This window comes from Rhinolophus sinicus, chromosome 2 (genome assembly GCF_057876585.1).
Source record: "Rhinolophus sinicus isolate RSI-liver-muscle chromosome 2, RSI-T2T, whole genome shotgun sequence".
NCBI lineage: Eukaryota > Metazoa > Chordata > Mammalia > Chiroptera > Rhinolophidae > Rhinolophus > Rhinolophus sinicus.
Genome location: NC_142502.1, coordinates 26,314,167 through 26,335,454, shown reverse-complemented (window position 1 = coordinate 26,335,454; position 21,288 = coordinate 26,314,167). Strand labels below are relative to the sequence as shown.

The 21,288-nt window shown below is 37.3% G+C and overlaps 1 long non-coding RNA gene across 2 annotated transcripts in view; it reads right to left on the bottom strand.

Moving 5' to 3' along the window:
* LOC141571903 (uncharacterized) overlaps window positions 1-13,393 on the bottom strand; it is a 34,924-nt gene extending 21,531 nt beyond the window's left edge. Inside the window, exon 1 of one of the 2 annotated variants that reach the window (XR_016019686.1) lies at window positions 13,305-13,393. This is a non-coding gene — a long non-coding RNA (uncharacterized LOC141571903). The remainder of the gene's footprint in view (window positions 1-13,304) is intronic. The other variant, XR_016019685.1, reaches the window with a different exon arrangement.
* Window positions 13,394-21,288: the final 7,895 nt, after the last annotated feature.

Here is a 21,288-nt window from a genome sequence, read left to right as displayed (position 1 = left end):
AGTGACAAGCATGTGATGATAATTTGTTGAACGCATGAGCATCACAGATCGTTCCCAATCCTAGTAAGTCATCAGCTGGTCACTTTTCATTTGCAAATAGAAAGTGTATGGCACAAAGAGTTAATCTTATCTCTCTTTTCATCAACACCATACCTGGAGGTGCTTCCGATCAAGAAGGCCTCACTTAGACTCACTGGAGTGAGTCTATAGGAACTTCTTCATAGCTGAAGAACCACATAGTAAACTGGCAGAGGTTTAGAATCATTCTGTGTAATCTTGAGATACATAACAATGTCTGTGTGGTTGCCTGATAGTCCCTTCATCAAATGATCATTTTTTTTTCATTCTTTTGTGTCTATACATATCTGCTGAATACACTTGGACATATCCAATTAAAATTATTTTAATATGGAAAATAATAAGAGAAATGGAAACTTTTAAGGCTATATGTAATTTCCAGTTTTCAAAATATTAACATTTCACAGTGAAAAACTACATTGGCATTTAAATAATGGAAATACTTAAGTCATATAGCAAGTTGAAAGAGTTTACCAAAAAACTGTGAAACAATAGCTAAAACGTATTGTAGTACTATGTCCTAAGTCCTCATACCAACTCTATGAGGCACAGAGAAGTTATAGCGCTCACGTAGAACCAGGATGGTAGAGACTTGGAAGGTAAGAACTCTGACACTGAAGCCCACACTTCTAAATCAAATACAAAGTACGTGCAGTGACTCCTCAGTCAGGGAAGACATAATATGGATAAAGACATTCAAATAGAATTGGAAGAAAGCAAGGAGAAATTTAAATAACCATGCTAGTGTAACAGGATAATAGGTAGACTTTTTGTACCTTTAAAATTTCATTTAAGATTGTTGCATAGCAATTTTTAAAGGATAAAAACCCAGCTTGCATCTTTGAAACACTCATGCACTGTCATTCGCCTCTTGCTAAGGATTCTAAGAGGAAAAGTAGATTTCAGCTTATCCCTCTGTAACCATATAAGCTGTGACCCGGCCTAATCATAGTAGTAGAAGCATATTTTCACAGTAAAGTCATAGTTAAATTTAGTTAAACTGCTTAGCTATGCACCAAAAGTCAAAATTTGCACAAATGCAGTTTAATGTAACATTTTGTAAAGAACCCGTTAAGGGTGATAGCCAGGCTTAAGCAAAAATTCAAAAGACACTTTTAGAGACCAGGATACATCACTCACTACAGTACAATTCCCTTTACCAATAATTCCAAGTTTCATTGAGTACTTCCTATGTGCCAGGCAGTAGTCTCAGTACTAGGATGGGCCATGTATTATTTATCTTAATTCTTATAAACCACTGTGATCTACCTACTATTATCACCTTCATTTTAGAGTTAAAAAGTGAAGTACCTAGGTCAAGTTAATACATTCAGAGAAAGGAGGAGCAGAATTTTGAACAAAATCTATCTCATTCACTTTACACACTTCACTGAAAAGCTAAAAAGGAAATTTTGGAAGCTCTTACTGGCCATTCATGGGATTTGATCATTTATGCCATGCCAATTCATGACAGTTTCCTTCTGGAAATCTTTTAGATATATATTCCATGAGGGCCCTCCTGCTCTGTAAGAAGCCTGACAGAGCAGCTGCTTTGCTTACTGAAAAAACCCAGCTTCAATAAATAAGAAGCAGCAGAATCGTAGTGGTAGTTTTCAGTTGTGACATATTCAAATCATCTGGGCACATTTCAAAAAATACTGATACTTGGGCCCCAACCCACACCAATAAATCAGATTTTCTTAGGGGTGTGACTTGGGCCTTGGTGATTTTTAAATGCTTCCTTAGCCCCTCATCTGCTTTCTCTGCCTCCACTACCCCAACCGTGCAGGTTAAAAAAAAAAAAAAAAAGTTTACTGAATAACAAAGATAACGGCAAAAAATTCCAATGTTTTTAAAATTCTTTATGCCAACAGGACTAATTCGTAAATTGATATGGCTGCGTGTAATTCCTTATTTTATAAATTTGTCTAAGCTCTGCAACCAGAATTTTCCAATTTCAGAAGTTATACCAAAAGGCAACAGTAGGTGGCCCACCTCTCTCAGAAAGAAAGATCAAAGAATTGCACACTAAATGGAAGAACCAAAACTTTCCTTGTGAATTAGTTGTAGGGGGTGGGGAAGAAGATAAAAACATGATGAGGAAAATCAGAATTTAGAGTCTTTCCAAGAATAATTGAAGAGTGGGTTAAAAAATCACACACACACACACACACACACACACACACACACACAAAAGCTAAGAATGAAAATGAGCAAAAGTGATTCCAAGCGTGTACAGTCTTGATTGATACCGATAATGAAAGTAGTGAAAGTTTGAACAGGGAAGTTGGCAAACCATAAAAATTGAGTCCCAAAGTTCCCCTAATCATGGATATCTTTTTTCTCCTTTTTCAGTGAAAGTGAGAATGGAGGATTTGGTTTTATAGGGACAACATCTGTGAGGAAACTTGATTATGTCTCCCTTGACTGTCAGTATGCACCATACAAAAGGGCCAAAAAGGCCAGAAATGTTCCATCGCATCATCTGTTCTTTAAATTGTTTTCATTTTCATTTTTACCATTTATATTCTGCTTTGGAGACACAAAGTAAATATACCACTTGTTAGCAATTAATGACAAAGTCTAGTTTAATGCTAACTTGTATATGGTTAGTCTTCTAAAATGAAGTATTTGTCATAAATGAAGTAGAGTGTAAGGGGATTGTCTTTTCATTTTTATACAGGTGTAATTCTTAACTAATAAAAATAACAATATACTCTTTCAAGACCTTTTTTCCTGAAGATCGCAATACATACTCAAGGGATACTCATTTTCATCCAGTAGAAAAGAACAGATTATTATTTCCGTTTACAACGGAACCAACTGAGAGACAGAGAAAACATGATTTGACAAAGATCTTCAAAGGAAGCTATAATAATCTCATCATTCCCAATCCAGAGTTCTACTCTAAAATGACTCTTCTCACTTTATGACCTCTGAGCTGATAGAGGTTTGAGGTTACATTTTCACTGTTAAGGCTAATTGTGTCCTAGTTCTAGAACCTATCATGACTAAAAGCTCAGAGTCCAACTTTAGTCATTAGTTTCAACTTTTGACCCCAAATTCTGGACCTATGTAAAACCAGAGACCCCACTTGGAGCTGTCATGGGAGGGCAAGAGAACACTTCTTTCCCACAGTGCTTATAACTCAAACCAGTACTGGATTCCAAGAACATTAAACCACACTAACAGTAAGATTCCTTCACACATGCAACAGTGTGTCACCAGAGTCCCATTTCAGTATACCTAAAAAAGTGCTGAGCTTTCATTTGGCCCCACAATCTGTCAGTGTGTGCAGTTATGGCAATGCATTGAAACTCTGAAGGGAAATAGAGAAATTTTCCTTCAAGTCCATTCATTGCCAGGCCTCAGAGAGCAGAGAAAAGGGAGTAGTGGCCATGCGGGAAGGTAAACAGTGGGGTACAGCTTAACCACATCCTTCTGGCATGAGGTCACCCCAACTTTGGTTCAGCTCTAAATATTTATACAAACAGGTAAAGGTCTAAGGATGCGTTCTGGTTTGCTTATTCGACCTGTGCATGTCAGGTTATTTTTAGTGAGGCTGATTCCTATTTAATGCTCAGAATGGGGGCGTGGCTGGTAACACTTTTTAACAGTGCAGAAAATTTCAGCTGATTTACACGACTGCATCTGCAAACATGTGGCGGTGGTGGTAACAGAGTTGTCCTATGGTTCATTTAATTTCTGAGTATTTGATTAATCCCAGTTGTAACTACAAACAAGTACTAGATCTGCTCCTGTCTACACTACATCTGTGAGCGGATCATGTAAATCTATATTCAGAACTTGTTTTAAATTAAAACAATAAATTATTCTGAATATTTTCAGGAAGTTATAATAGATACAATTATTATAGCATGTTTCTACATAAAACTGTTTTACTATTCTCTATTACCTCTAGAATGAAGTCCAAACTACCAGACAAAGAATAGGTCTTTTACACACAATCTCCAACCGATCTCTCCATCTTCACCTTTTACCACTCTCTCTCTCATCTTCCAGAACATATTCCCTGCTCTTACTACCCAGAACTAACCATTTCTGGAGTGTATTATTGGCCAAGATTCAGATCTGTGGACCCATTCATCCATATGTTCTGTTGGGCTTTAAGTGTTTACAAAGATTAATGTTTGGGTATTTCACAGGACTTTTATCTTCTTGTTAAAAATGGAAGATTCGCCAATATTGGGCCCACAGTCCTGCATGGCAGCAACCCGTTGAAGCTAAGTCATGGCTTTCTGCTTTAGATGTGGCATGCAGGCTCTAATTCTCCACGGTCCCTACCCCTTTCCTAGACTAGTCACTCATTTTCTTTATCTGCATGGTCCCTGTAGGGCTATGCCCTTTACACTGCCATATTATTCCCTCATACTAGTGCCTCTTTTGAAAGTGTTCATCTGTGTTTCTCTCTGGTAGACTTCTACCAGTCCCAATTCGATATCTCCTCCACTGTGAAGTCTTTCCTTTGTCCCCTTCATCTACAATCCCTTATACACATGCTTATCATGGGACTGATCATAATATTTTAGAGTTTATTATAAGCATCAACTCCCTGACTACCTGTCCCCTCACTCAAGTTCAAGAACCTGGATCTATTTACGTCTTCGTTGCCAGTATTTAGCACAGGTGTCAATGACTGAATAAGTATCCAGGAGAGTCATGATATAGAAAAGAATTAATTCCCATGACATTGAAGAAGTGACTTTTTTCTGAGACAGGCATCGTTTGTGCTAACAGTGGTTGAAAGTGGGGTAGCAAGAAAGTTAAGAATACAAGCACAGAATCCTTGCTTAAGAACAAATTCAGAAAGCAGGACACTAAATTGTACATATCTTGCTAATACAGATAAGCAAATAATAATGATAATAATAGTACACTTGAGGAAAATTGTAAAGGAAACATGGACACGGAAGTATTTGTATTTATGGTCTCTAGTTGAAAGCATTACCAAGGTAATCATATTGTTCTTACAATTAAGGAAGGACAATTTCTAGAATTTATAAACCTATTCTTCTACATTACAGAGGTAAGAGGTTCAAACTCCCAAATGTGTGCTGTAGAAGAAAAAACAAAAACCAGCAGCACGTAACTCTCGGTTTTCTGAAGCTTTCACTAAAGAATGAAGGGGAAAGGAAGGGAAATACTGAATTTATTAACATCTTAAAATTCTGACTGGTAGGTAGACCAGAGGTCAGCTGTATTTTCCCAAAGCAACAATTACTATTACATAGTCTGTAGCTCTCTTATGCTTTCATCTTAAATTAATTCTAGTAAGCAATAAATATATAGGGAAACAGTTGAACAGTTGCTGACTGAACAAGGCATATGAAAAGTAAAATTATTTACACACATCATAACAACAAAACTAAAGTCCTGTGCTAATGAATAACGAAAGCCTGGTTTGTGTAATGGAGTCTTCTTGATTACTCCAAGAGATACACGTGCTCTTTTGTATAATTCTAGAGCACTTCCTTTAGCTTCTAAATGAAGTCCTCACAAATATGTGCTTACATGCATTTAAATTTATCCTTTATATTACCTACTATTAATCTACCCCTACTTCTTTGCCATTAGCTACTTAAAAAGAAAGAAGAAAGGAGCATGTAGTAATTGACCTAGAAAGAAAAGTCACAAATTTTTTAAATGAAAGAAAATATAGTGTCTGTAAGGTGACAGGTTTATGTGGAAGTGTTATTTTTGGGTGACTTCAAGGAACCTCATACTTTTCTGGTATAACATGAAGTTAGTGGTGTGCTCTTAATTTTTTAAAAAAGAGTTCTCTCTCTTACAAAATCCTGTTGAAGAAATAAAACATGTGCATCTGAGTATAAGATACTAATTTCCTCAAGTATCTTCTATGAAGTTACAAAACTCATGATGAAATAACAGCCTTTTTAAACACTGTGTTCAATATCTCTGACTTCAGTTTATGCCGTTAGAGGGTACCTGACATCCGAACATTCATTCTCAATGTCATGTCCCCCAAACTTTGCTCAATAAGCAAATAAGAGGTAGAAAAGTTAAGAACTGAAATGTCTTATTCTGGGAAGAAGAAAGCATGTCTCCACATTATCATTCTAAAACATCTATTATCATGGTCAAATCCTTTCCTGTCACCAGTTTTTTAAATGTTTTATTTTACTTGAATGAACGGCAAAATGTATCAGCTTTACAGTCTATACATATATGAAAATATGGTTTCTAAAATCCATTTGCTAGGGTGTTAAATTGCTTCCTTTGGAAAACTGACTGAAATTTCACCCAGATATTTAAGACAAAATGACATTAGTTATAGTCTTATTTCTGTTTTTTATCGTAGGAGAAACTGACTTTTAAGAAGAATACAAAATGCATTTTTTTCAATAAATTAGTCAGCATGAGATCTTGTCTATCTATCATTTTCCATTGAAATAAATGCCCTCCCAAGTAGAGTAGTGCCTATTACAATTCGATGTACTTAACTAAGCATTTGCTTTTAAAAGAATGTTTAGCTTTGCTTTTGTAGCTTGATTCTGTATTGGGACTCATTACCTTGCCTGTGAACGTGTGGTCCAAACCATTTGCAAATGGCCCCATTTTTACATGTTTATATCAAATATACAAATATAGATCTAGGGAAATGAGGGATGGTAGCAGCCTGAGACCTTTTGACTTTGCCACTCACTAGCTGTGTAACCTTGGGCAAATTTCTTAACCTCTTTATCTCTTAGTTCCCTCATCTCAAAAAGGAGGATAGGAGCTAAATTACAGTGTGGCTGTAAAGATTAAATGAGACAATGTATGTCAAGCTTGTTCTAGCTGCTGGAAAATAATAACATGGTCAATGAACGACAATGACAACAAAGAGAATGACGATGATGATGATGATGATGATGATGATGATGATGATGATGACAGGAAAAAAGAGAGGAGAATGGTTTTGGTTATTTCAGATCCAGCTGCTGTATTCTGGACAGAATTCATAAATTCTTTACTCAATTCAGGAAATGTTGGGAAGAAAGTGGGGTTTCTGAAGCTGTTTAAATAGTATGGAGAGATCAGAGAGAGTTTATTGACAAGTGACGCAGAAGTACTATGTCGTTTTAGTCTCTCCTTCATTCATTAAATATTTGTTGTGTGCCCAATATATGCCAGGCACTTCTCTAGACAAAGGAGACACAGCTGTGAAGAAACAAGGCCTCTTTTCCTCTTGAGCATATGTGCTAGTGGTGGAGGAGACAATTACAAAGGTAGGTCCCAATATGTCCTTCATCAGAAAGTGATCATGTGATAAAGAGAAAAATTTAGCAAGGAAGGAGCACTGGGAATGTGGGGATGGGGAGCTAAAATATTAGGTAGAGTACACGGGGAGGCCTCACTGAATAGGGAAATTTGAATGAAGGCCTAAAGGAAGGGAGGAAGCAAGTCATGTGGCTAGAGGGGAAAACATCCAGGCAGAAGAAAAAGCAGACCCTGAAGTGGGAGCATGCCTACCATTTCCAGGATCAGCTAAGAAGTTCTAGAGATTGGAGTGGCCTGGGCAAGAACAGTAGGAGGATGTGAGGTACAAAGTTGGGGTGGGGGTGGGGGAGCAGTGGGCAGTGAGAGGGAGGCAAGGGATGGTGAATCATACATATGTCATTATAGGGACTTAGGGTTTTACTCGAAATTGGGAAACCATCAGGCTTTGAACAGAAGAGTGACAGGATTTATTTTTTAAAAGGATTTGGCTGCTGTGTTGAGATTAGACTGCAGACAGCCAGTTAGAGTAGTATATTATGGGTGAGAGATGATGGTGGTGAATAACAGCGTGCTAACAATGAGGTGGTGAGAAGTGGCTACATTCTGAATATTGTTTTTAAAGGTAGAGCCAATAAGATTTCTTGATGGGTTACAGAGAAATCAAGGATATAGTAGTTTCCCCTTATCTGTGGGGCATACATTCCAAGACCCCCAATAGATGCCTGAAGTCACGCATAGTACCAGACCTGATACATACTGTACTTTATTCTATACATACAAAAAGTTTAATTTATAAATTAGGCCCAGTAAGAGATTAACAACAGTAACTAATAATAAAATAGAACAATTATAACAATATACTATAATAAATGTTATATGAATGTGCTCTCTCAAAATATCTGGAATTTCCCTTTTTATTTTCAGACCATGGTTGACCACAGGTAACTAAAACTGCAGAAAGTGAGACCATGAATGAGGAGGGACTACTGTAATCTCTAGGTTTTATAACTGGGAAAAAAAATGGAGTTGCCATTGACTGAAAAAGGAAAGGCTTGGAAGAGTCTGGAAACGAGGACCAGACTTTTAGCTACATGAGTCTGAAGTTCGAGAGACAGACCCAAACTGAAGACAAAATTTCAGAATCGTAAGGGTATAGAAGTACCGTATATAGAAGGTATTTAAAGCCATTTAGAAGAAACTCTTAAGCAACAAGGGTATAAACACCTAAAACAGACTCTGAACAAGCAGAGCAGAGGATAGTAGAGTAAAAAGACAGAAATGTAAGGAGATGGTTTATGATGGTTTGCTGCAAGGGGCTTCAAGGTCAAGGGTGCCTAGTACAACTCACTGTTACAGGAAACTGGCCATGGGGGCAGGGCTGTGAATGAAGATGAGCAATTCTGCCTTCTCCTTGCTCACCAATATGCCCTGATGATCTCACCTTACTGCCGGTTCTTACACCTCAGCCTACTCTCCATATTCATTTAAAGAACACCTGCTTCATTATTTAAACCTAACTTAATTTTTCTACTGACCAGATACAACTTCCTAAAGGACTATACAAATAAATAATACTAAAACGTTTAGAAAGGAAATGTTTATTCATTCACTTCATATGCAAAGCAAATGTTATGCATTTGTGATATTTGGTGGTGCTTATTAGGAATCATTCCTATCAATTTATTAAAGCAGGATCTTGGAATGTGCTGTCCTCAGTTATCCTAACATGGCTTATGACACCTCAAGCCCTTGGGCTTTTCTGCTCATACTCTGCTCTTGGTTAGCTTTTTCTCCGCCACCTCCAGGAACTCTGTTCTTGGCCCCTTCCCCTCCTCATCCTGCACAGTCTCTGGGAGTTCAAACACCTCACACAACCACCACCCATATACTGATGATGCTGACGCTCTTCATTTTCCACTTCTCAGTACTAAGCCAATGGAAACAATACTTCATGGGGCATTTCCCATCTCTCCTAGGCCTGTCAAAAGCCACACATCCCAAAATATTATTTTCTCTCCAAACACTCTTCTCCTTATCTAGAATTACCTCTCCCACAAGATACATCATCATTTATGACATCTCCAGAGCCAGAAACCTAGGAGTGACCCTACCCTCCTTCATCCATCCCTTTCTCAACCCAACATCCAATTAGTTTTGTTAATCCTACAACTTAAATGTTACTTCCTCCCTTATATCACTTCTGTAATTCCTGCATGCTTGTACCATTACATAGATCAAAAGATTTAGCAATTCTGTGTTTCTTTGTCTGTGTTCCCTATTAGCCTGTGAATTCCTTAAGGGAGGATACTGGATCTTATTGTGGAGGTGACTGACTAATTCAGATTTCAGCAGAGGGAGACTAATTGGTAAGGGTGAAGCTAAGGACATCTGTGACCTCAAAAAGTGGCACTGAGAAGAAAGGGGCCACCATCTTGTAACAGTAAAAAGCATTGCAAAGTTGATGCTGGATGGTGCCCCCTAGAGTTAAGCATACACAGTTTGTACAGCCATATGCAGAGTTCCTCATTAAATACACTTGAATCCATGAATGAGAATTTACCAAATGCCTCCTATGTAATCGACACAATGACAAGCACTAGTGAAGAATAAAGAAGTGTCAGACAGTCCTCCTTCCTCCAGGAGACTTCCATTTAGCTGAAGAAAAGAGGTGGCTGCACAATACATGACAGTACAGAATTAATTGATTTACATGGTGTAGACTATGTTTTGGAAGAGAAAACTCATTGAGATTAGTAATGAAAGTCTTCATGCCGGAGGTGAACTAGAGAAGTATCTCAAAACTGGGTAATATCCAATAGAGTAGGAGACTGTGAAAAGGAAATGAACACATAGGTTCTAGAATGTGTTCACAGGTCACTCAAGAGACTGGCCTGGCTGAAGGAGAGATTTCATGTTGTGGGATAGTGGGAAATAAGGCAGGGCAGGTGAAAGACTGAAAAGTTAGCACAGGAGGATTGTGTAAAGCCTGCAAGAAGCATTAATTCGAGCAAATTATCATTAAAATTTGATCCTATACTCTACTTAAGCTTGATATTTGTTTTGGCCTCTGTTGAATTTCCTTAGGTCTTACACAGAAAGCCCAATGACATGGATCCAGCAGTCTGCAAAAGTGAAGGCAGGGAGAGGGCGTGCCTGGTATCAATCAACCAAGGGAAACACACCAGCTGATTAAGGAGGGGCATTATTTCACTTTAAAAGGAGCCTCTTGCTTCCTGCTATGGACGAAAAGACTGATCACGTCAATAGAAAAGGCCACATTGAAAGGAACTGAGAGCTGGACAAACAAGAGTAAGAACTCCACAGTAGAACATCAGTTATAGACATTACAAACCTGCGTTTAACTACAAAAGAGAGCACTTAGAGCCTTGTCCAAAGAAACATTTTTGTGAGTGAATGTGATGAAAACAGAAGCTATCAGTTAAAGAAAGGACAGGAAAGGAAATGAAAGAGAGGTGTGAAGTTTGTCAACCTTTTTTCCTAAGCATCATCTCCAATTTGCAGCGAGTGCAATGTAACTCCCCAACATGACAGAAAACTCATCATGAAACTCGAGCCAGTGGCAAAGCAGAATGAGCAATTTCATAGAACAACGGACATGAGGTCTGCAACAGAACTACAAAAGGAAGAAAAGTGAACTGTTAAACCCCCAGCAGTTATGTGCTGCCTGGTTTAGGAACAACAAAATTTAGCAGCCATATAGTCTTAACTTTAATCCCCAGATGTAAATGTTTTTCTTTTATAAGCTTGCTTAGAAACTGAACATACCAGAGTCTAGGAGACTTTTTTTTTTTGTAATTTGTTGTGCATTATCAGCTATTTACATAATTACTCTAATTAAGCTAGTTACAGCAGTTCCTGTAAATATGTGAAAGATCACTAAAACATGTAATTATGTCTTTATATCATTAATTAAACTGTATCAGCTGGGAAAATTACTATAAATATGTCTGGAGGTGTCATCAGTCTATGTAATGGAGACACAGAATTCTTTATTGAACTAAAGTGCTCTGCACTAATAATCCATTGAAAACACCACTTGTGATTTTTGAAATTCCAGATTTAAGGCATCAAAGAAAAATGTATCTTTCATATCCATACGGTTTGAAAAACTGATACAGGTTTTAGATTTCCTTTATTACCAATTTGGGTGGAATGCATATTGACAAGTGGTTATTTCCTAGTGGTCATTCCTGGAATTGCAGCGGCAGTGGGCGGAGCCTGAGCCCTAAACTCTTCCTTTGGAAGAGACACAACACAGCCAAGGCACATCTACCAGGACATGTCTGCCTCCCATGCTGGACCGGCCCCCAGCTGCTTCCTCCTGGATTCTCATGTACCTACAAACCAATCTCTTTTCTTAGCATTTATGTGTGCATAGCTGACCCAATGCCCCTTGCCAAAATACTAGAGTAATAATAGGATTCCCAGTCAACTGCGTTTTAAGAGAAAGAAACATCAGAAAAATGAAAATCTCAAACTACTACATTTCTAGAGATAGAATTTCAGACATTGTGAACATGATTTGTGAGGCTTTTGTCCCTTCAAATCAGACAGCTTCTGCCTCCCCCTGAGGCAGGCCCCCCGCATCAGCATTTGGAAGTACTTCGAGCCTGATACCAGGAAACAGCACACTGATTCAGTCCAGAAAAATTGCAGATATCAATGCCAGGGGATGACAAATGATGGCCACAGCAGCCCTCATTGGTTTATAGGATGCTTGCCATAAGGGAAAAGGTAGCTAAGACTAAAAAGATGAGGGGATCCCCAGAGCTTCAGAAAGACACACAGGAAACCCCCTTCCTCAGAAAATAACAAACAGAGAAAGCTTTCAGTTCTTCAAGTGCAAAAAATAAAAGCTTATGACTAGAATTCTGATTATCTTTAGTTTAATGTTTATTTCTGGGGAGAGGAAAAGGTTAACTTTGTTCTTATACCAAAATCTTACACAACTTGTCATCTTTTTTGGAAATCTACATTTTAAAAGTTTCAATTCTTTGAAGTTGAAGTTTCTAAGTATTGGAAGAAAGCATATGATTTTATTTTTAATAATCATAAAATATAATACTTCTATTTGTCTCTAATCTTTGTGTGTAGTAGATAACATGCCTGACTATAGTTTCATCAAATTCACATTTATGGACTAAATAGTTATGTAAAAACTAAATTTAGATTAGGATTTCTGACTTCTATCAATTTCATTCTCTGAGGCAGAATTAAACTCATTCCACAAAATGACACATAATCATATAGCTCATTTTTTGGGTCCACTAATGACTTCATAAATCTAATGACTACTATGGAAATTCTCCCCTTAAAATATGAAATAAATATATGCATTATAGTTTACATGCAATTTAAAGTGTCCCCTGAAGTCTACTCCCAGATCCAGATTGGCAATCCCTAAAACACACTTTGGATTTTTATTACTTATTGGATTGTGAGTGTTCTCTGCTAGAAGCTCTGGAATAAGTAAAAAATCAACAAGAAAACCTTTAATGAAAGAAAATCATGGCTGATAATAATATGTAATACAGAATACTGGCAATATTATAATGTAAACACTGGTCAGGAAATTAGACCAACTTTTAACACACAAATACTACACATACTGCTAGTTCCCCTCTCCCATCTGTTCTTCCTTTGGTGAATTTTTATATAGGCTCAGAATATATATATATATATATATATATATATATATATATATATAGTGTATGTATATATGTATATATATATATATTTATATATATAATATATAACATATATTATATATGTAAATATATATTATATATTATATACATTTACAAATATATATATTAAAACTATTTTCAACATATTCCTGAGGTAACATTGTCTTCCGATCCCGCAGTATTGTCATATCTGCTCCCCGACCGCACCCCACAAAGTGAGGCAGCCTCAGCAGGCTCCAGATTGTCAGCTCTGTTTTTACCTCAGGATTCACCTACCTTCAGCAGCATTCTAGTTTTCTCAAGGTGAAGCATGGTTCCAAATAAAACCCAGTAAAGGCTGAGGGGCAGGGGACTGTGGAGAGAAAACAGAACATTGGAGAGATTTTACTAGATTTCATCATCCCTAAAGTTGTAACTCGTTAAACAGAGCATCTCAGCAGCAGAGATACTGCACCAATTTCAGAGAAGGGATCTGAGTCTCCTGGAAATATCTGCTGTTTCTCTTGTATTTGGTGATGGCTGAGCCATGATCTCATTTGAAAGCCCTCAGCTAAGCTATGCAATGTTACCTTCAAAGTCAAAGTTCTCTTAGATCTATATTGAGAAGGAAAAGCAATGTGTAAACTGCATTTTTCGTATTGGTCTGAAGTTTTATTTCTTTGGGCAAGTAATTGCAGGAGCTAATCTCTTGACCAGCCAAAGTACGCGTAAATAAGATTTTAGGATCACAGAACAGGCTACAGAGTTCATCTCAGGATACTGGACTACGGATGGAGTCTCTGATACCATCAATGAATGACCTCACTTAGGTAGGTAGGTGCTCTCACAGTTGCTACTTCAAGTGGTATCAGCATGACTATTTGCATTAAGGAAGACAAGACTCTAATATATGACTTTATGGACTTCACTGATATCCAAAAAAAAATAGTCTTTGAAGAAGATGCTTTTAAAAACATTTCACGGGGACAGCCGGAGGGCTCAGTTGGTTAGAGCATGAGCTCTTAACAACAAGGTTGCCAGTTCAATTCCCACATGGGCCAGTGAGCTGCACCTTCCACAACTAGATTGAAAACAACGACTTGACTTGGAGCTGAGCTGCACCCTCCACAACTAAATTGAAAAGCAATGACTTGACATCATGGAAAAACACACTGTTCCCCAATATTTCCCAATTAAAAAAAAACTGTAATACTCAAAAAAAAAAAAAAAACCACCAAAAACTTTTCACAGCATGTTAAATAGAATTTGTATACTATGGGTATTGTATTTATTATAGACAGAGTAAGACCTGGGCAAAATTGAAAAAGCAAGGTTAATCCTAGGCTTCTTCCTGAATCCATCAAATGGCATACACTCACTAGGATTCATCTCCTACCAAATGAGGTTTTTCACTCCAGTGTCTATTTGGGCCAATTCGCAACCAAACTCCCAACTCAAAAATGAATGCATCCTAAGATGTAATAGTTCTAAAGGGATCCATATGGTCATTTAATTTAAAGCAATAGTTGGAACAAGAGTCTGATATCACCCTAGGGTTACTCTCAGGAGGACAGGGAAAGTATCCTTGGATAGGCCAGTCTATTGACAACACATTAGACTGGGTTATATAGGGAAAGTGCTCACCAACTTCTCTGCTGCTTTATAATTATGGGTAACCTAAGCTCTCTGCCACAGAAATTTATGCATCTTGTGTGGTAATTGCTACACACTAGTCTACCCCCTATGCCCCCTCTCCCCCCCTACACACACACCGAGCTCCTTCAGAGCAGAGACTTGTCACATTCTTCTTTGTCACCAGTGCGGAAGGACTTACTGGCAGCTGCACTGGCCATCAGCTGCATCACTCTGCTGCTGATTCTGCTCCTGCTGACACTGAGGAAAGAGTTCAAGGCCTTGCAACTATGCTGCCAACTTGGCTGCTTGGAGGCCACGCTGAGGGGGGGCCAGGCCTGCCCAGCACCGAGGAGATGGGGCCAGTAGCGAAGGCACTGGAGAGACTCTCTTCTTTGGAGGAGGTGGGTGAGGTGTCCCAGTCTACCCATCGTGGCCATCACAGAGTAAACCCTAATGGAATGTTTGTTTGCATCCAAAGAAGTAATAAGATGCTCTATTTATGGGACTTTGGCCAACACAACACCATAATAACTGTAAATCTTGAAAATCATTTTTAAACCCCACAAGAAAAAAATAAAGGACAAATACAATTCTTTTCTACTATAAACACCACAGCAACATAAATTGTGTAAGCCACATTGCTAGAGCCGTCTTACATCCTTTTTGTTACAAATGGAAGATCAATAGGGTATCTGAAAAGTAAATATAATTAAAGCCTTGCCTTTTTGATTTTTGGACTTCAGCATCGGTCACCTCAGGTGATCTGAGTATTTGCTGATGATTTCCTTTCTTCTCTAAACATCAAGTCATGTAGTCCATAAAAGAAAAGCTTGTAGATTTACATGAAACCTGATCACAGCACTGCTGAATTCCAGTTGTTTTCTTTAATGAGTGTGTGCCTAATTATTGCCAACTCATTCCTATGATGCTAGGCATGACTCAAAGCCAGAAATGCCAATACTTGCCTATCTCAGAAGGTCACATACTCCTTCTTTGGGAAATTATCTGATGTAAATCCTCATTCAAAATCCCTGTGGAGTTATTCTTTTATTCTATCTGTTGCAATGGGTAAACCCCCCACAGAGGCCTGGAATTCCACAACCTCTCTCAAAATGAGTTACAGTCTCAGCTCACTTTATTTCCAAAAATCATGATTGGATTATATTATTTCATTGTTGAAAATAAATTTAGGAACCTCACTTTTTTTATGGGGTTGGGGGCATGGTAATGTTTCTAGGAAAGCCCACAGGCTTTGGGAATCAAAAAGGCTTAGGTTCACATTCTGGCTCTGAACCTGAAAGGTCACGTAACTTTGCACATGTACTAAAACTTTCAACTGTCTGTTTCTTTCTCAGTCAAAGGAGATCATATCACCTCCCTAGCAAGGATGAGATTTAGAGTTAGCCTGTAAAGTGCCTGCCATAGAGCAAATGCCTAATAAATGGTAGTTGTTAATCTAGTCCTTCAGTTTATTAGTTGTAAACCATATTTGTGTTAGAATAAGTTAGCCATAGTTTATGAAACAGTTTGACCTATATTACCCACTTGATCCTCACTTTGCGTCTATAGACTTGTGCGTAGACTAGGCACCATCTATAGTATATAGATGAAGATACAGGCTTAAATATTAAGCATTTTGCTCCAAGTTACAAAGTTTGTTTGGGAGTGCTAGGACAACTTAGGGACTTTCACTCGAGTTACGTAAATATTTCTGTCCTCCTGCGACTCTGCCTCCTATTACTGAATCAGTCAGTCTTTTCATCCATTTAAGGTAAACTGTTAAGTATTTAAGTAAAATTCTAGTGTTAGATAATATAAATAGAACCCATTGGGAAAATTTTCCTTATTTTTAGCATTCAGGATTTCTGCAAATCTGATTCTTAAGAAAATAATAAGGCTGAGTATATCAATAGCTTGAAGATAGCTGATTAATTAGTGTCTGATCTTGAACAATAACACGTTCTATAGCTACACTGTCTAAGACAGTAGCCATTAGGTACATATGGCCATTGAGCAATTGAACTGTGTGGTTTGTATGACTGAGGGACTAAATTTTAAATTTTATTTATTTTTAATTAATTTAATGACACATTTAAAACCCAACAGTTGCTTCAGTTACTGGAAAGCTTTTAAGTATGTTGTGAAACATCTTGGGTGTGTAAATTTACCTTTTCAATTGTACATTTTATGAATTTTAAAAACAGATCAAGTATTTCTGATGAAAATTTAACATTTGACTTCAGATGTTCTGTAAGTGTGATGTACACACCAGATTTCAAAGACTCAGTACCAGAAAAAAACAATGCCATATAACTTCTTAATAATTTTTAGTATTGATTTGCACTGAAATGATAATATTTTGGATATATCAGGTGAGTTATTACAATTATGGTTGTCAGTTTCTTTTTACTTTTTTAAAACATGGCCACAAAAAACAATTTAAAGGAAATGTGCAGCTGACATTCAATTTTCTTCAGCAGCACTACTCATCTGGAAACCCAATTAATTGTTTAACTAGAGACACTCACAGATCATATCTTTTTTCATTTTATTCATAAAATCTATTTTTTTACTGCCCTGAGTCTCAGTTTCTTCAATGCTAAGATATTGCAGGGGTGCTTCTTCCTCTAAGACAGCAAGACAGAAGGCAAGAACATACGGGGTTTTTGCTGAGGTTAAAATGGAGAGATAGACAGAAGGCCTAAAAAATCCTGAAGTTGACATAACTCTTGAATCAAACGCTATGTTCGGCCTAATCCAGTGCCTCAAACATTTATGAAATATCTATGAAGTGAAAATAACTCGTCACATGAAGGTTAACAGAACCCCAAAAGCTGGCTTCTGAGGTGTTTATCCCATCAGCATTACCTGATTCTGCCTGATAAAAATGCAGATCCCTGGGTCCCAGGGAGACCTGTGGAATTACACTCTCTGGATTACGTAGGACCCTGCGTGTTGAATGGCAATTCTTATGCCACTGAAATATGAGACCTGCTGTTCCAGAGGTGAGACATGAAACCAAGGTTGTTCTAATGTAAGTACTCTGCTAGAGGCACTGAGGCATTCACAGTGTGCCATGGAAGACTTTCTTGAGCAGAAGGCCTCTAAACTGAGGCTGGAATGACAAGCAGGAATTAGTCATCAAAGCAGGATGGGAGGAGAGTGGCAAGCAGAGGGTCAGAATGAGCAAAGATTCTGGGCACAGATCCTCATGGCATATGGGTAACATATAAGCAGTGGACGCCTACGAAGTCATAAGTATGATATGAAGCTATGAAGAGTCTTCGATGCAATGCTGGGATTTTAATTTTTAACCTGTAAGTTGGTTGTTTTTGAGGGTGAAGGGGACCTTGGGAGAAGTGGTAAGGGAGGCACATGTAGTCTAACGACCCTGATATTGTGGTTAAGAGCCCTGCTACAAGCAATACTTTAAGCAAAGGAGTAATATGGTCAGGTCTATGTTTACAAATTTTTCTGCGTGACAGCTCTGATGAGAATGGTTTTATGGAGCATAGCCCAGCATTGGAGAATTGATAAGTGTCTAAACTGAGATGGCAGTGGGGGGATAAAAAGGAGAGAAACTATGGGACAATCTTTAGCAAAAATTCGTGCTTAATTCAATGTTGGGGCAAGGGAGAGTTTATTTATTTATTAGCTTTCTTTTTTAAGGTTTTTATTAAAATATAGCTAATATACAATATTATATTAGCTTCAGGTGTACATCATAGTTATTCAACATTTATATACCTAAAGAAGTGCTCTCCATGATAAGTCCAGCAACCATCTGACACCGTACCACACTATCATAATATTATTGACTATATTATCTATGCTGTACATTACATTCTCATGACTTATTTGTTTTATACTTGGAAATTTTCTTATTCTTATTCCCCTTCCCCTTTTCCCCCCAGGGGTGGGGAGAGGGGCAAGAAAGAGTTTAGAGTGATTCCCCAGGTCCTGGCCTGACCAGCTGAAAGGGTGGCGATACCATTCACTGAGCGAGGACACCAACAACTCAGCCTATTCTAATTTCAAAACTTTGCTTGGCATATTCTTTTGAATGAATCATTCTCTGCAAAACCTGTTGACAGTCTTCAAAAGGAACCAATAAAGCCACAACATGGCACAAGATTGTATAGCATTCCACAGGAACTGCCAGGTTTTGCATTAATAAAATCTATTCCCATATTACATTTTCAAAGAAACCTATTCGCTATGAAATGCTTTGGGGATTTGAGTCAACATTATCATGAAAATTCTAATATTCACATACTGAAAGTTACCTTTAAGTACATTACAGTGATATTTTTTCATGGTTTTACACATTAGTAACACCTACTTAATGTATCTATCTATCTATCTATCTATCTATCTATCTATCTATCTATCTGTCTCTATATATCTCGAATTGTGATATAATAAAAAATGTAGGGGCAGCTGGTTAGCTCAGTTGGTTAGAGCGCAATGCTCTTAATAACAAGGTTGCCGGTTCGATCCCCACATGGGCCACTGTGAGCTTTGCCCTCCACAACTAGATTGAAACAACTACTTGACTTGGAGCTGATGGGTCCTGGAAAAACACAATTAAAATAAATAAAAAACAACTGAAATATAAAGCATTTTAAATAAGAATTTAAAAAATTTAATAGTCTGAAGATAAAGGTATCTCATTTCTAAAAGTGTTTTGTATATGTACTGTTCTTTCAACGTTTTATAAGAACATCATTAATTCCCAATTATTTAAAGGAAAGAGAAAGCACCAAAAAATTATTTCAGAAAAGAAACTGTATGTAATCTGGACTAAAACATAAATTAAAACTTTAATAGGAGATCTTTGGTGTATGTGACATATTTCAACCAAAAGATTGCCTTTCATTTGCAGAAGTACTCTCTCTGCCAGGCTCTAAATTCAAATCGGATCAGAGGAGCTTCCTCAAGGTCCCAGAAGAGCCAGCACTTTGGGACTTTTTCAGAATTTTAATAAAATGGATGATAAACACTGTGATACAGTTTCTTAGAGGCTGTTTTCTTTACAAAAAGTAAAATGTTTTGCTTAACACAAATATTTAGACCAAATTACGAGAATTCTTGGAACTGATATTGCTCGTAAACAAATTGACTATTTTTATTTATTTCCTTAGTACCATTACTAATGCTGAAAAGTAAATCAGAAGAAGTAACCTCTATAATATCACAACTTTGTAGTATTGGTTTCACACTTCCACAAGCTTTTTATATTTCTAGCAATAAATTTAAATGGAAGGAGTAGAGCTATGGTATACTTTACCCTAACAGGGTTGATGTTTTAAATTAAGCAGTCCACTTGATGTGAAGAGCCAAGAAAAGGAATAGCTCGCTTAAAGCTATTTCTTCTTGTTCTGCTGGAGTTAAGAACTTTATTTTCTTAGACTCTGGGTTTAAATAAGAAAGAAAAGAAAGGCGGGAGAGAGAGAGAGAGAGAGAGAGAGAGAGAGAGAGAGAGAGAGAGAGAGAGAGAGAGAGAGGAAGAAGAGAGAGGAAGAAGAGAGGGGGGAGTAAGTTAGAAAAGAAAGAGAAAGAAAAAGAGAAAGGAAGGGAGGGAGAGAGAGAGAAAGGAAGGGAGGGAGAGAGAGAGGAAGGGAGGGAAAGAAGGAAGGAAGGAAGGAAGGAAGGAAGGAAGGAAGGAAGGAAGGAAGGAAGGAAGGAAAGAAAGAAAAATGAGAAAGAAAGAAAGAAAGAAAGAAAGAAAGAAAAATGAGAAAGAAGAGAAAGCATACTAGTGATCAGAAAAGATGCCAGTTCTTACCAAATGGATTTCACAAAGACTAAGAAAGCTTTTCATATTTGCTAGAATTCAGCACTCATTGATTTTATGACTAGTTTAAAAATGGATAGTCCCTTGAAGTAAATAAATAGATTCAATATTCTATGAAGATATGTTAAAGTAATAAATGGAGGTAAATATGTAATGATAAAATAGGAAGGAAAGAAATAAGATTCAGACAAACAATATGTGAAAAAACATGCTTTGATAGAAAATAGCTCCAGAGTCAAGTTGCCCAAAGGACAACAATGTATACAAATATTACAAAGAAAGCACAATTAGTAAGATTAAGCAATTGAATCTATGTGAAGTAGTTACAATTTGGGAAGAATTATAAGAAAATAAAGGTGTAGGAATTAAAAGTTGGAAGCTACAATAGAGTAGTAGAAAGAACTCAGGATTTGGAATGAAAAAACCTGGGTTTAAACAATCCCAGTTAATTTATTATGTGTGTGATTTGGGGCAAATCACTTCACCTCTCTTAACCTTAGTTATCCCCACTCAAAAATGGAAAAATAGTACAGGGTGAGGTAACCATAGGCAGAAGGATAAGAACTGCTATGAGGATGAAATGAGGTTATGCGTATATGACAAAGCCTGTTGTAAACTCTAAAACCCAAATATAAAGCATTATTAAGTATATTTAACACACACACACACACACACATACACAACAGCATCAACAAATGCCTCATCAATTGTCATCAGCACTACAAACATTTACATGCATACTTGTGCTTAAAACCCTGCTCCAAGATTCCAGTCAAAATGGTGGAGTAGGTAAATGCTGTACTTACCTTCTCTCATGACCACATCAAAATTACAACTAAATTACGAAAT